Source organism: Pseudopipra pipra, chromosome W (genome assembly GCF_036250125.1).
Source record: "Pseudopipra pipra isolate bDixPip1 chromosome W, bDixPip1.hap1, whole genome shotgun sequence".
Lineage (NCBI taxonomy): Eukaryota > Metazoa > Chordata > Aves > Passeriformes > Pipridae > Pseudopipra > Pseudopipra pipra.
The window spans coordinates 14,816,769-14,830,656 of record NC_087580.1 but is presented as its reverse complement, the minus strand read 5'-3'; the positions used below and the strand labels follow the sequence as shown (position 1 = coordinate 14,830,656).

The 13,888-nt window shown below is 53.2% G+C and overlaps 1 protein-coding gene across 1 annotated transcript in view; it reads right to left on the bottom strand.

The window, feature by feature from the left end:
• LOC135404871 (hydrocephalus-inducing protein homolog) overlaps positions 1-13,888 on the bottom strand; it is a 271,661-nt gene that overhangs the window by 114,108 nt on the left and 143,665 nt on the right. The gene's annotated exons all lie outside the window — the stretch shown is intronic.

Genomic DNA, 13,888 nt, shown 5'->3' with positions numbered 1-13,888 from the left:
GGGTGGGTCCAGGCTGGGCCCGAGGCTCTGGGGAGGGGCTGCGGCCGCCACCGGCTCAGGAGCTCTGTGGGGAGAGAAAAGGGGGTGACACCGGGGTGGGGGGACAGGGGGGACACCGGGATACACCGAGACCCAGACTGCATCCAGCGGGATCATATGTACTGGGATCATACTGGGATCAGACTAGGATCATACTGGCAGCAAGTGGTTCTACGCTTCAGGCAACTGGGAGCTACTAAGATCCCACTGGGAGCAATTGGGAGCAACTGGGACCATGCTGGGCACAACTGGGATCCTATTGGGAGTAACTGGGCTCACAGTGAAGGCGGCTGGGGTCATACTGGGAGTGACTGGGATCGTTCTGAGGGCAACTGGGACCATGATGGCGCAACTGGGGTATACTGGGAACAAGCAGGATCACGCTGGAGGTGACTGAATAATCGGTGTTTGAAAACATATATGTAGGGTTTATTTTAGAACAGTTTTCTTTCAAAGGTAAACAGGTATGTTGCCATTTTGGGTGTTATCATCTCTATCTCTCATCTACAGCAATATGGCATAAAGAGAACCTTTAGGGAAAATGCATAAGGGAAAGGCAGGATAAGGGTAAGGGAGAGTAAGGGAAAGCAAAGCTGAGAGTGGAAAGCTGTCTATAGTCACTGCCCACGGGGTCCAGAGATGGAACTTGGCAGTTGCAGCTCCAATGGCTGTCAGTTGAAGTGGTGGCCTTGATCCATTGGGGTGGGGGAGGGAAGCCCCCACACTCCAAGAAGTTATGAGTTATTATATCCATGGATGGTGTCCCAGCCCGTGCCACAAACCCCCAACATCTCCTGGGCCTGCGCAGAGTTCCCGTGAGGGGCCTGGGAAAAGGGTTTTTCCTGCCTTTCAAGATTGGTCGAGGGGGGGAATGGGCTTTGATGGGCCATCAGAGGTCTAATGCAAAAGTCCTGCAGCTCCTCTTAGTGACACTTCTTCCTCACATCCAGTTTGAACCTTCCTGCACTTTACAAGTTTCTTTTCATTCCAGCACCAAGAAAAGCTCCATCCTGTCACATCTCCTCTAGACCCTCTCCAGTTCTTCCTCATTCCTCTAGAATAGGGAACCTCACAGACAGACAGACCAGTCCAGATGTGCTGAGGCCAAGGGGGTGACAACTCCCTTGTCTGGGTGCCCACACTCCCCCCAAGGCAGCCCCATGTGCAGTTGGCCTGAAATCAAGGGGCCGTTCTGATTCTTTGTAATGTCACGGAATCAAGTGGCACCGTGACACTGCAGGGCCTCATGAACCAAAGGAATGCAGGGACACTGTGGAATCTCATGGAACCAAGGGGCCAGAGTGACACTGAAGAGTCTCATGGCACCCCCTGTGCCTCCCCAGAACTCCATGGAATCAAGCAGAGCCGCTGCCTCCCCCCCGCCGCCGCAGGGACCGGTGTCGCCGGCTCTGCCCCGCTTGGACACCTCTGGAGTCAGCGTGTTCTTGGGCAGCACCACTGATCTCAGACCAGAGATTTGCCCAGATTTGGCTTTGCCCCCTCTTTCCTTGGTTTCTTTTTTGTTCTTTGTTCATTCAGGGGGAAAAGGGGGAAGGGAGGTACGTGTTGATCCCTGTTTTGATCTGTTTACAAAAGGGAGTTGGGGCAGGGGGGCAGAGAGGAAGCAATTTCTCTCTCTGCTGTTCTTTGAACTGTTCTGTTGCTATTGCTGGTTTTGCTGCTCTATTTCTCATCAGTGAACTGCCACGGCCTGCGGGGGAAAGGAAAATGGGACCGGGCACTGCAAATCAGGGTCTTGACACAGCTGAGGTCTCGTGAAGCAATGCCAACTTTATTAGGACAAGCAGGGACTTACAGAGGGTTGGAACAGGGGCTGGACTCAGGATAGGGGAGGAGTAAAGGATTGACAACTCAGGGGCTCTTGGGATAGGGCAACAGGGTAGAGATGGGCGGAGTCTGGGTGTCACCAGGAGAATGGGCCAATAGGAGCCACCTCTGCACTGCACCAAACAGCAGCCAATAGCAGGCAGAGGAGCGGGAAAACAGGGCAGAACAACAGGGTTTGGCGGGAAAACTGTGAGGGAAGAAGGAGACAATATGGAGGATATGATTTTTAAAACAACAAGCAGGGGTACATACAACACTAGAACAGTACAACAACAAACTGGGGAAAACTGGGGAAAAACTGTCAGTCCAATGGTAGTCACATCCGGTAAATAAACGTCTTTTCCAGTGTATTAGTGTCCATTCCGGTGTAGATTAGTCATCTCAGGGGTTATAGATCTGTCTCCAAGCCTGGTATTTCTGCCAGTCGTTTTCTTCTTCCCCAACAGTAAACTGTTATTTTTTTCACTTATACCTCTTTGTATTTTGTCTCCTTGTACTGGTGGGGAATAAAAGGGGAGTAATTTGATTGGAGTTCCCACCTCAATAAATGTCTTTAAACCAGGACAGGTTGCTCAAGGGCTCTCTGAAATTTGGCATCATTCACAAAGGACTTGAAAACACATTTTGTCCCATTGTACAGAGAGATAATAAAGAGGTTCTCTAGTGGTGTTCAAGAGATGGTCACTGAGGGATTTCACCAGGAAGTTGCTGCCAAGAGGACTTTGTACCATGGATTTTATTTGACACTCTTCATTCAGCCAACTTCCCACCCACCACATCTTCCACTTCTTCAGTCCAGCTCTCACCAGTCTGGCCATAAGGAGACCACAGGAAACCATGTCAAGGGCCTTGATAAAGTCTGGGCACAAAACATCCCCTTCTATTCCCTCCCACAGGCATTCTGCAATCCCTGCCTTGTCCTTCCCATGCCTGGCAATGGCTGCAGGAGGACTTGCCCTATCCCCTTCCCTGCTGAGCCTGAGCAGTGTGGAACTCTGCCAACCCTCCTTGCTGCCCTGTTTGCAGACTGCTTCCATGTCTGCCTTTGCCAAGGCCCCAGGAAGCTCTGGGATGGCTCTGGCCTTTCCAAGGGTTTGGGAGAGGTCTCCCAGTGACACTGCCCAGCCTTCTCAACAGCCCTGACACCAAAACCTTTTCCATAGCCCACACTTCCAGAGGAGTGTCCAGGACACAACACAGGTTGTCCTGCTGGTTCTGGAAAATGAGAATTGATTTCTTCCTCGAGGCCAACCCCTCCAACTGGATTTGAGTGCAGCTGAAAGGTTTCCTCAGCATTTTGCCCGGTGCCTCCCTGCCCTGAAGGTTTGTGGCCATCAGGCTGGAGCTGAGGGGCTTGGGCAGGTGCCTGAGGAGGGGGTAGAACAAGGGCTGTGTCCAACTGTGCCAGGAGGGCTGTGCTGGGCAAGGATGAGGAGGCTGCAGAAAACAGTGGCACTGGGGAGGGGAGAGGAGCAGGTGGAGAGACCTTGTGCCTGCCCATGCTGGGCAGGAACTGCCCCAGGATGGCAGCTCTGAAGCACTCACAGGATGTCCCTGTGAACAGGAGGGGAAGACTGGATCTGAAAATGGAACCTGGAAAGCAGAGAGCAGCAGTGTCATGGTGACACTGCAGGAGAGTTCCAGCCTTGGAGCAAGGTCCCAGAAGAAGTGACCCAGTCCATGCAGTGGCCTCAGAAGATCCCACAGCATCCTGGAGATGCTGGAAGGGAGCCCAGCTCTGCTTCACAAGTTCCCAGGGCCTGGCCCTGCCTGTGCTCCAAGGGCTTCAGCCCCCAGGACTGTGCTCAGAGAGCACTCAGGCCTTACAGCGAGAAAGGGGCTCAGGAGGACAGTGTGGGAGTGGCAAGAGAGCAGCTCTGCAATGACCAAGCACTGCTGCTCCCTGGCAGTGCTGCTGGGCTGGGATTATTGTCCCCATCCCGTTTGCAAATACACCCTGTCCTGTAGTGTGCTGTCCTTTGGGAACAGCTAAGAAGAAGGTTCTTGGACAAAGAAGACACTGCGGGGTCCTTTATTTTGTTTAAAGACTCAGAGAGCACGATTCACTTTTTATACATCTCTGGGTCCAATTCAATGGGTAGACACTAAATTAGAAGGCAGAAGCATAATAATATTTCATTGCACAGAAAATTATTGCAAGAAGAACCCGATGATCGCCACGAAAAACCTGAGCAGAAAGGTTGGGCCATTAGTGAGTCCCATTCTGAATGCTATGCACAAGAAAACAGGCACTTTATTGCTCCTGAAAAGCATCCAGTCATCATTTTCCTCAGGGTGTTCTTGAGCTCTTTGTTCCTCAGACTGTAGATGAAGGGGTTCAGTGCTGGAGGCACCACTGAGTACAGAACTGATAGTGCCAGATCCAGGGGTGGGGAGGAGATGGAGGGGGGCTTCAGGTAGGCAAATGGGCCAGTGCTGAGGAACAGGGAGACCACGGCCAGGTGAGGAAGGCAGGTGGAAAAGGCTTTGTGATGTCCCTGCTCAGAGGGGATCCTCAGCACAGCCCTGAAGATCTGCACATAAGAGAAAATAATGAAAACAAACCCACCAAAACAAAAACAAGCACTAACCCCAATAAGGCCCAGTTCCCTGATGTAGGAGTGTGAGCAGGAGAGTTTGAGGAACTGTGAGATTTCACAGAAGAACTGGCCCAGGGCATTGCCCTGGCACAGGGGTAGGGAAAATGTATTGGCTGTGTGCAGCAGAGAATAGAGAAAGCCAGTGGCCCAGGCAGCTGCTGCCATGTGGGCACAAGCTCTGCTGCCCAGGAGGGTCCCGTAGTGCAGGGTTTTGCAGATGGGAACATAGCGGTCGTAGCACATGATGGTGAGGAGGGAAAACTCTGCTGAGATGAAAAAGGCAAAGAGAAACAGCTGTGCAGCACATCCTGCATAGGAGATGGTTGTGGTGTTATGGAGGGAATTGTGCATGGCTTTGGGGACAGTGGTGCAGGTGCAGCCCAGGTCTGTGAGGGAGAGGTGGAGCAGGAAGGAGCCCATGGGGTGTGCAGGTGGTGGTCACAGGCTACAGCGCTGAGGAGGAGGCCCTTGGCCAGGAGGGCAGCCAGGGAGATGCCCAGGAAGAGCCAGAAGTGCAGGAGCTGCAGCTCCCTCCTGTCTGCCAATGCCAGGAGGAGGAACTGGGTGAGGGAGCTGCTCCATTTGCTGCTTCCCAGCACAGGGACACTGCTCAGAAACACGATAGGACAGGGAGAAGTTAAGACAGACTCCTCTAAGCAAAGCCTCTTTATTTCTCATAGAAATCCCCAGAACTGAAAGGCTTTTCCTTTCCCTTTCTCGTGGTGGCTGAGCGTGCTGTGAGGAACAGAAGCTCTGCCCATGTGCTGCCAAGGGCTCAGTTTTCCTCTGCTCCAGTGGGGACGTGGAGCTGGTCTGTGACAGCATCAAACCCTCCCAAGGGATGTCAGGCATCATCCACCCTGAATAGAAAAGTTCAGTCTCCACTCTCAAGACATGGAACAGTGTGTGCTTCAGGGGAAAGGCTTAGCATGTCCTTAAAATAATGTTGTCTGTGGTTATTATTTTCTATGGTTGCACCTGATACCTGTTCTTGTTAGGGTACAAATCCTCATTTTTATGATGCAAAATGTAATGAGACTTTAAACAAGAGAGGACAAACAGCACAGCTCTCTGTAGCTCAGTGCAGAGCCAGGAGAGCTGCAGTGTCCCTCTGTCTGTTCCCATCTGCCCTGTGCTTTTTCCCTCGTGCTGCCTGAACATAACTTCACATGCAAATTAAATTTTAGTAAACCCAAATACCTACAGTCTGATGAGTGCAGGGCAGCACTGTTTAAAAGGGCAGCTTTGTTAAATGTTCTCTGTTCCAGCCCAGCAGTGCAGCGTTGCCCAGGGGAATCTCTGGCTGTGCTGGCTCTGATGGCAACGTCAGAGCAACCCTGAGGAAGCTGGAAAAGTGACCCAGAGCTACATGTAAGGCACAGGTGTGGTGATTTCTGATACTGCCTGGTCTGTTCTCCTGTAAGAGGAACAGATTTGGAGTTTCAGTGCCTCCTCCTGAACTGTGAGATTAATTTTTAGGACCAATTTCCCAACCTGAAAACATATATTTGAAGATGGAAAGAACAGGATCCTTCACTTTCAGGTATCCCATGACTTGTTGTGCTTTCTAAAACTCCCCTGAGAAATGTTCTGTAATGACCTGGAGCTCTGAGCAGCTCTCACAATCTGCAGCCTGCTCTAAACAGGTGAAGAGCCCTTCCCTGCCCTGCCAGGTGTTGCTCCTTGCCCACAGCCCTTGTGCCCCAGCCCTGGGATCAGCTCCCCAGGCCGGCTGAGAGCTGCCCCTGGCAGGCAGCAGAGTCCCTGCCCAGCACAGCGCCCTGGGCTGCAGGACCCTGCTCTGCCCCACAGCCCTGGGCACCCCTGGCTGCACCCCCGGCTTCACAGCTCTTCCAAAGTGCCCCAAAACAGCCCTCTGCTCACCCACCCCATCAGCTGGGGCTGGGCCAGCTTTAGGAGATGCCTCCAGGAGCTGCCCCTGCACTGCCCTGCAGCCACAGACTCACCATGTGCAGCCCTGCCAAGATTCCTCCTGCAGGGAGCTCTCAGCCCTCCTGCCAGTGCTGAGCCCCTTGAAGCTCTGTCTGTGCCCTGCTGGTGTCCCTGAGCTGCCCTGGCAGTGCCCTCAGCCCTGCTGGGCTGTGCAGAGGAGCTGCTCACCAGCAGAGCTGTCTCTTTGAAGCTCTTCTTGCTTGCCAGGAGCTCCCTGTGTGCCAGGAGCCCGGCCCAGCTCAGCAGCACAGCAACAGCCCCAGGCATTTCATGACCCTCAGGGGGTTTGATGTTGTTTACATGAGACTCAGTCCCTGAGAGGAAGTTCAAACAACTTCTCAAGAAGTCAAAATGAGTTTGAAATGCTGACGTTTCTTGTAGTGTTAATGGGTCCCACTGAGGGACACGACTGTGAAAACGTCCCCAGGTTCCAATTGGAACAGAAAATTCCAGTGATGACAAGTATGGACAAGCAATGGAAAGGTGGCTCTGATGATAAGGAAACCTGGATGTGTTTTATTAGTCCAAAGGACCAAGCCCTGAGCCCCAGCCCCTATGAAGGCACATCCTGTCCCTGCCTCATTCCTCAGGGCTGTTCCTGGGGCACTGGATGTGGGATGTGCAATGCCAAGGGCAGGCCCATGGGGTGGCACCTGCCAGGCTGCTGAGCAGGGACAAGGAGGCCATGAGGCCCCAGGGCTGCAAGGGGCACTCCCCTCCCCCTGGCATCAGGGGCACAGACAGCAGCCCTGGCCAAAGGCCTGCAGAAGGTGGCTCTGTCAGGGCCTTTCAGCTTCTCCCCCTCCCTGTCTCCTCTCCAGCCCAGGCTGTCCTACGGTGTCCATGCCCTGCCCCTTTCCCTGCAGGCTGTCGTCATCCCCCCGGCTGCCCCACCTGGCTGGCACCTTTCTGCACTGACATCTCTGCGTCCTCCCTGGCTCTTCCTGCACACACAAAGCCTTGGGCTCATCCACACTCCTCCTGGGGGATGTGTTGCATCACACCATTGCCCTCAGAGTGAAATTCCTTTCTCTTTGTTTCCATTCTGGACCTCTCCAGCTGAACTTGGCAGTATTTCTTTATTTTTCATGCTGTTTCCTGCTATGACAAAAGGATCCTTCATCTCTGAAACCCCCCTTCAAGCCTTCTCTGGCTACTCCTGCACTGTCCTCAGTCTCCACACCATGGAGCCCACAGCTCCTTAGTCCCTACAGAGTGGTCATGGGCTTGAGGCCTCCAAATCTTTTCTTGGGAGATCCCTGGGTACTCTCCAAGGTGTTTGCAGATGAACACCTGGTGCTCATAGTCTAAGGAAAACACAGGGATATGTTTTACCAAGGCCTGTAGTGGCAGAACATGGAGCAATTGCTTTAAACTGAAAGACTGGAGTATTTTATTTATAATCAGAAGAAATATTTAACATTTAGGGTGGCAAGAACTGGAACAGGTTCCCAGAGAAGTGGATGCCCCATCTCTGTATTTGTCCAAGGTCAGGAATGTGAGTAATCTCAATTAGTAAAAGATGTCCATGTCCAGGGACTTAGACCAGATGATTTTTTAGCTCCCTTCCAACCCAAATCATTCTGTGGTTCTTTCAGTCCCAAACTCCTTCTCCAAAGAATTGCCATATCTAGGACATGAATTGCCATGTTTTTAGAGAGACCCTTCTAAGCCACAACTAGTCAGGTCTGGTGTTCTTTGGGGGGGCAGACTCTGCCCAGAGTTCTGTGTGTGTTGGAAGCACAAAAGAGTGAAGCAAATGCAAAGCTAAACACCCAATGTAGCCTGACTTTGTCCCTAAGTGGGGGCTGAGAATTGGACCCAACATGTGCAGGGACAGATGGAGGGGTTTGTCCCCCTGGCCCTGCCCAGAAGGGACACCTTTCAGGAAGGGTTGTGGCCTTGGCTGTGCTGAGGGTTGCCCTGGGCAATGCAGCTTGGGATTGCAGTGGCACTGTCAGGGCTCTGCAGAGCTCCTGGCAGTTCCTGCATTTGTCCCCAGCAATGCCAGAGACCTGCAGGGGTTGCAGTCAATCACTTGTGCTCTTTGGGCCCCCGACTGGCTCTGCTGAATGTCAGCAGGCCTGGAGTTCCCAGACTGTTCCTGCATCCAGGGTCGGGCCTGCAGTGACGTTTGTGCAGCATTCAATTGGGGCAGTGGCAGGATGGCCATGGATCCATTCCTGCACAAACACAATGGGGCTCCATCCCAGGCAGGGAGAGAATGGGCCCACAAGTTTTGGAAGGAGAAGAAGCAGGGAGTTTTGGCCCTCTGGAACCCCATGGAACCGAAGGAACCTGGGACATTGCAGAACCTCATGGAATAAAAGGGACATTGTGACCCTGCAGCACCTCATGGAACCAAAGGGAGTCTGGGACGTGGCAGGGCCTGATGGAAACAAAGGAACTTCTTGGGAACAAAGGGACCCTGGGCACTGCCAAAACTCAGGGAGACAAGGGAACCCCAGGACACTGTGGAATCTCCTGGAATCCAGGGGCCATTGGAATACACTGGGGCCTCCTGGAACCAAAGGGAACATGGGACACTGTGGAACCTCATGGAATCAAAAGGACCCCAGGACTCTGTGGAATGTCAGGGAATCAAGGGGCCAGTGTGACATCCCAGAACCTTTTGGAACCAAAGGGAACCAATGGGACACTGAGGAATCTCATGGAATCAAGGGTCCATTGTGACACTGGGGAAAATTATGGAATCAGTGGGCTGTTGTCACACTGCAGGGCCTTATGGAGCCCAAGAACGGTGGGAAACAGTGCAACCTCATGGAATCAAGGAGCCATTGTTGCACTGCAGAGCCTCAAGGAATAAGGGATCCAATCTTCACCTCAGATTTTGTCAACAAATTAAATTTAAGGAATTACAGAAGTGGGATTGGAACATTTTTGTCCCACAAGTTTCAATGATTGGCCAAATGAGAATATTTATATAAAGTGAATCATTTATTCTTACAAATGATCAGACAAAAGATCTTAATCAGAGTTATTTACTACACAGTATGAAGGTTAAAACTACTAGTAGTACAGTATAAGATAGGATAGTGCACTATATTGAAGCAATTATTGAAACAATTATATTAAAGTTAGCCAAAAGAAATAATTATTATGTAGAGATCTGATGGAACTCACCCAGACCAACGGTCATGGGGAGATTTCTTTTGCTCAGCCTTGAGGAGTGTCCTTGGAGGGCGTCCCCAGCCAAGGCAGGAATCTCCACGCATCTACCCCAAGAAGGGCTGTGTCAGAAGAACCTGCCTGGATGAAAGGGGGCTGGACTTCTCTAGTGGGAAGGGATTGACTGCTCCTCACAAATGGACAGGCCAGTGAGCAGCTTCTCTGTCCCATCCAACTTCCAAAAGCAGGATGTGTGTTTGGAGTTGGGTGAACCAGGCTGGTTTGAGCATCATCCAACACCAAAACCATTCCCATGGTGCCACCAGTAACTCTCAGATCTCACAGACAGCTTGCAGGAGAGCTGGCACTGTTGGCATTGTCTGATGGCATTTTAGGCCTTATCAGGGCAGGCCCTCCTGCCACCTGGGCAGAGAGGTTAGCTGTGCAAGTCCATCCTGGAGATGCACAGGGAGCCAAGAGTTGGGCTCCTGAGTGACATCCAACAATGGACAGGGGGATGGGACTGACCAGATGAAAGTGTCTCAGGCAGAGCTGGACTGGCAACACAAGGGGGAATTATTCCTGGTTCGCTGGGCCCAGGACACCTCAGGGCCTCAGGGAAGAGGTGCAACATCCAGCTGGGCTTGTGATTCAGGGCTGCATTTAACCTTGGACACCAACTGCCAGGTTCTCCAGAACTGGGAAACATGTCCTGCCATCAAAGAGGCCAAGAGGGTAAAGCCCCTGTGGGGTGGGGGATGATGGCTGAGATAGAGATGTGGGCAGGCCTGGCAGATTGATCCCAGCACACTCCCCAAACCCACCAAGGCAAGCTCTACATGCTGACAATGGTGGACACAAGCCCTGGATGGCAGGAGACACACCCTGTGCCTCCCACCACTGCCCAGAGCACCATCCTGGGCCTGGAAAAGCAAGTCCTGTGGAGACACGGCCCTCCAGAAACACTGGAGTTGGACAGCAGGACTCTTTTCAAAAACAACCTTGTGCACACCTGGACCAGAGAGCTCAGCATGGAGTGGATGGATCATATTCCCTGTCCTGCACCAGCCTCTGGGAAAGTGGAATGGTAGAGTGGACTGTTCCAAACCACCTGGAAAGCAATGGGCAGTGGGACCTTCAAACCTTGGGACGTGAATTTAGCAAAAGCCACCCAGTTAGTTAATCCTGTAAGCTCAAGAGAGAAAACTCCAGGCCAATTCAGTGTGTAAGATCAGCTCAAAAGAGCAGGTCCTTTAATCAGGCCCACAGGCCCAGGGGAACACACACGACATGTGCCCTCCCAGGCAATGGTTCTACAGTTTTAGAAGATGGTCCATCCAATGCCAGAACTCTCCACCCCCCAGTTCTGCCCAGTTCTGCCCCCGACACGCCCCTTGGGGAATTGGGTTTGGGGGCTTTGGGACCCCTTCTTCCTCATCTTTCTCTTCTTCACAGCACGTACAGTCCTTGGAGCGCCTCCAAAGTTCTGGGCTTGAAGGTTGCTTTGTCTCTTGTGGGATCTTGTTGTCCAGGCCTAGGGTGTGATGGTGTTCAATAGAGGTGTTTTTCTACAATTCTACCTTGAAAAGAAGTCTAAACACGCTAAAGGAATTTAGAAAGTTTGATATCAAATGGGGTCATAGGGTTGGGTCTGTGTAAACGACTGTGCTAAAGGGTTGCATCTAATACAGCTACATTAACATCTACATTTACTGCACAACTACTTTTAAATTAAAAAAAAAAAAATATCCAGAAAGCTTTAAGGCATCACACAAACCTAGTTAGTTAACTCTACCAGTTGAACTGGCCCTGCCCAAAAAGAACCTCTCTGTACCATTGAAGGGGATAAAATCCCTGTGGTCCATGTGAGGAATATGTTAGGGAGGACAGTTTGCATTAGTCCTGCCTTAAGCAAAGGCAAACTCACCCATGGGATTGCTTCTGCTCAAGGACTTGGGTGCACTTGGTGGATGATGCAGAGGGAGGGGAAACACTCTGTGTACCTCAAGGGGATTTGATTTTTGGGTCAGAACAGTCCGTGATGTTGAATTGTAGAATATTGTTTGCTGAATGACACTCCCACTGTGTGCCAGAACTTCTATGAACAATGAGATCTTTCCTTATGTGCATTTTTTTTTTATTTTCTATAGTTTTGATGTTTTCTTTTTAAAAAAAGTCATGTTTTCATTCCCTCCTTCTTCAGTAGCCCCCATCTTGTGTGTCCCAGAGAATTAGTCTACCTGGGGAGTCTCATATTGCATTTGAGTGACATAAATGAACCTGCAATAAGGTTTTGTCTGAGATTCCTTTCCTGAGCAGAGCAGGACTGATCAGGAAATGAGAACAGCTTTCTGGCTGCCCCAGCTTTGGGATGGGCCCTGTGCCTGGAGCAGGAAGAGCTCTGGAGGACCACAGGGGCCGGGGCTTTTGTGCTGGTCTGGGGTGATGGGATGGCAGGGAGGGGCTGCAGAGCTCTCAGGATCTCCTGCAGAGCAGAGCAGGGCACACCGGGAGCCTCCTTTCCCTTTTGCCAAGCACGTTCCCCCCCGGCTGGGGCTGAGTCCTCTCGGAGCTCCAGCTCTGCTGTGCCCAGAGGGGCTGGGGCTGTGGTGCCACTGCCCAGAGCAGCCTGCCCTGGGCAAGGCTGTGGGGCCAGAGCCACCTGGGCTGTGCTGGGGAGAGGCCCTTGGGGGTGGAGAGAGCTCAGGGCAGGTGGGAGAGCTTGGAGGGAGCTGGGCTGGGCTGGAAAGGAGCTGGGAGAGAAAGCCCTGGGTGTGTCTGTGACACTGTGTGAGCGTGCAGGGGGAGGACTCAGCCCAGGGGGGTTGTGGTGCAGAGCCAGGGCCTGTGGAAGGGATGGAAAACATGCAAGTGCCAGCGAGAGGAGGCTGCTCTGTGCCCTTGGTGGCAGGAACAGAGCAGGAAGGTGGCCCAGGACAGTTGTCCCCCCCAGCCTCTCTCCCCAGCCATTCCCAGCAGTGGCTGCTCAGCCCAGGGTTAGGGGTGAGTTTTGCTGTGCCCCCCTCCATCCTCCTGCTGGGCTCAGGGCCTGTGCCAGGGCCATGGCCAGCCCTGCCTGGCCTCTCTGCTGGCCCAGAGCCCGGCAGAGCCTGGAGCAGGGCTGGCTGTGAGGCCCCACAGGGGACACGGCCTGTCCAGGAGCTTGGAGAGGGGCTGAACAGGAAGGCCCCGGGTGCCCAAGGCCAAGGACTGCCCTGGGCATCCCGACAGAGGGGCCCTTCCCCACCCTGAGTGCTCCTGTGCTGGGCTGGGCCTGCCCAGGGGGCTGTGGGACCAGCTGGGAGGCAGCGGGGCACAAAGGGGCCACGGAGCCGCTGCCAGGGGGGGACAGCAAGGCAGGGACAGACAAGGGATTGCTGGGCATGGCCTGGGCTGTGCAGGGGGACTGTGGGAAAGGCAAAGCTCCCCTGCAGTTGGGGGCTGCAGGAAAAGTCCAGAGCCCAAAGAGCCTCAAGGGCTGTGTTGGACACCAAGGCTGCAGCAGGGAAAGGCAGGGCTGCTGTGCAATGGGGAGGGGGGTTGAATTCCAGCAGACACTGATGTGGTGCTCAGGGACTCCCTGGCTTCTCTGCCTGAGTCTTTCCTGGAAAGGTCTCTCGGGCCTCTGTGCTCGGGGAAGGGCTTCAGGGAGGAGGAGAACACGTCTGGGCAGGAACCTGCTGAAATCCCCGAGGGACAAATGGCAGTGTCTGCCCCTGCAGGGGACTCAGCCTGACCATGGCACAGCTGGAGCTGCCTGGCTGGGAGCAGCCCTGTCAGAAGCTGTGGGTGGGCAGGGAGCTGGGCAGGAGGCAGCCGTGTGCCCTGGCACCAGGGGAGGCCAGGAGCACCCTGGGCTGTGGGACCAGCACATCAAGGACGGGCATCCTCCAGGTCACTGCGGCTGAGGAAAACTGAGGAAAGAGCTGGGATGTTTATAAATTGTATCGTGTTTAAATTTTGTTTGTGGGCAATGAAGAGAAACTTTCTGTGTCTCTAAGTCTCACCAGTTCCAGACCTCCCAAAGAACACAAACCTGAGGAGTTGTGGTTCCCACTCCAGTGGCACTCGGAACTCCCTCCGTACCCAGAGCACAGAGCTCCCTTGTCCCACAGAGTCCTTGGAAAGGAGGGATTAAGGACACAGGACAGGCTGTGGGGAGCAGTTGCAGGGCATGGTCAGGGCTTTGGGGTGGTTGTGACCCCAGGGCAGGACCCGGCACTTGGCCTTGTTGAACCTCCTCCAAGTGGCCTGGGCCCATGGATCCAGCCTGTCCAGATCCCTGTGCAGAGCCTTCCTGCCCTCCAGCACATCAACAC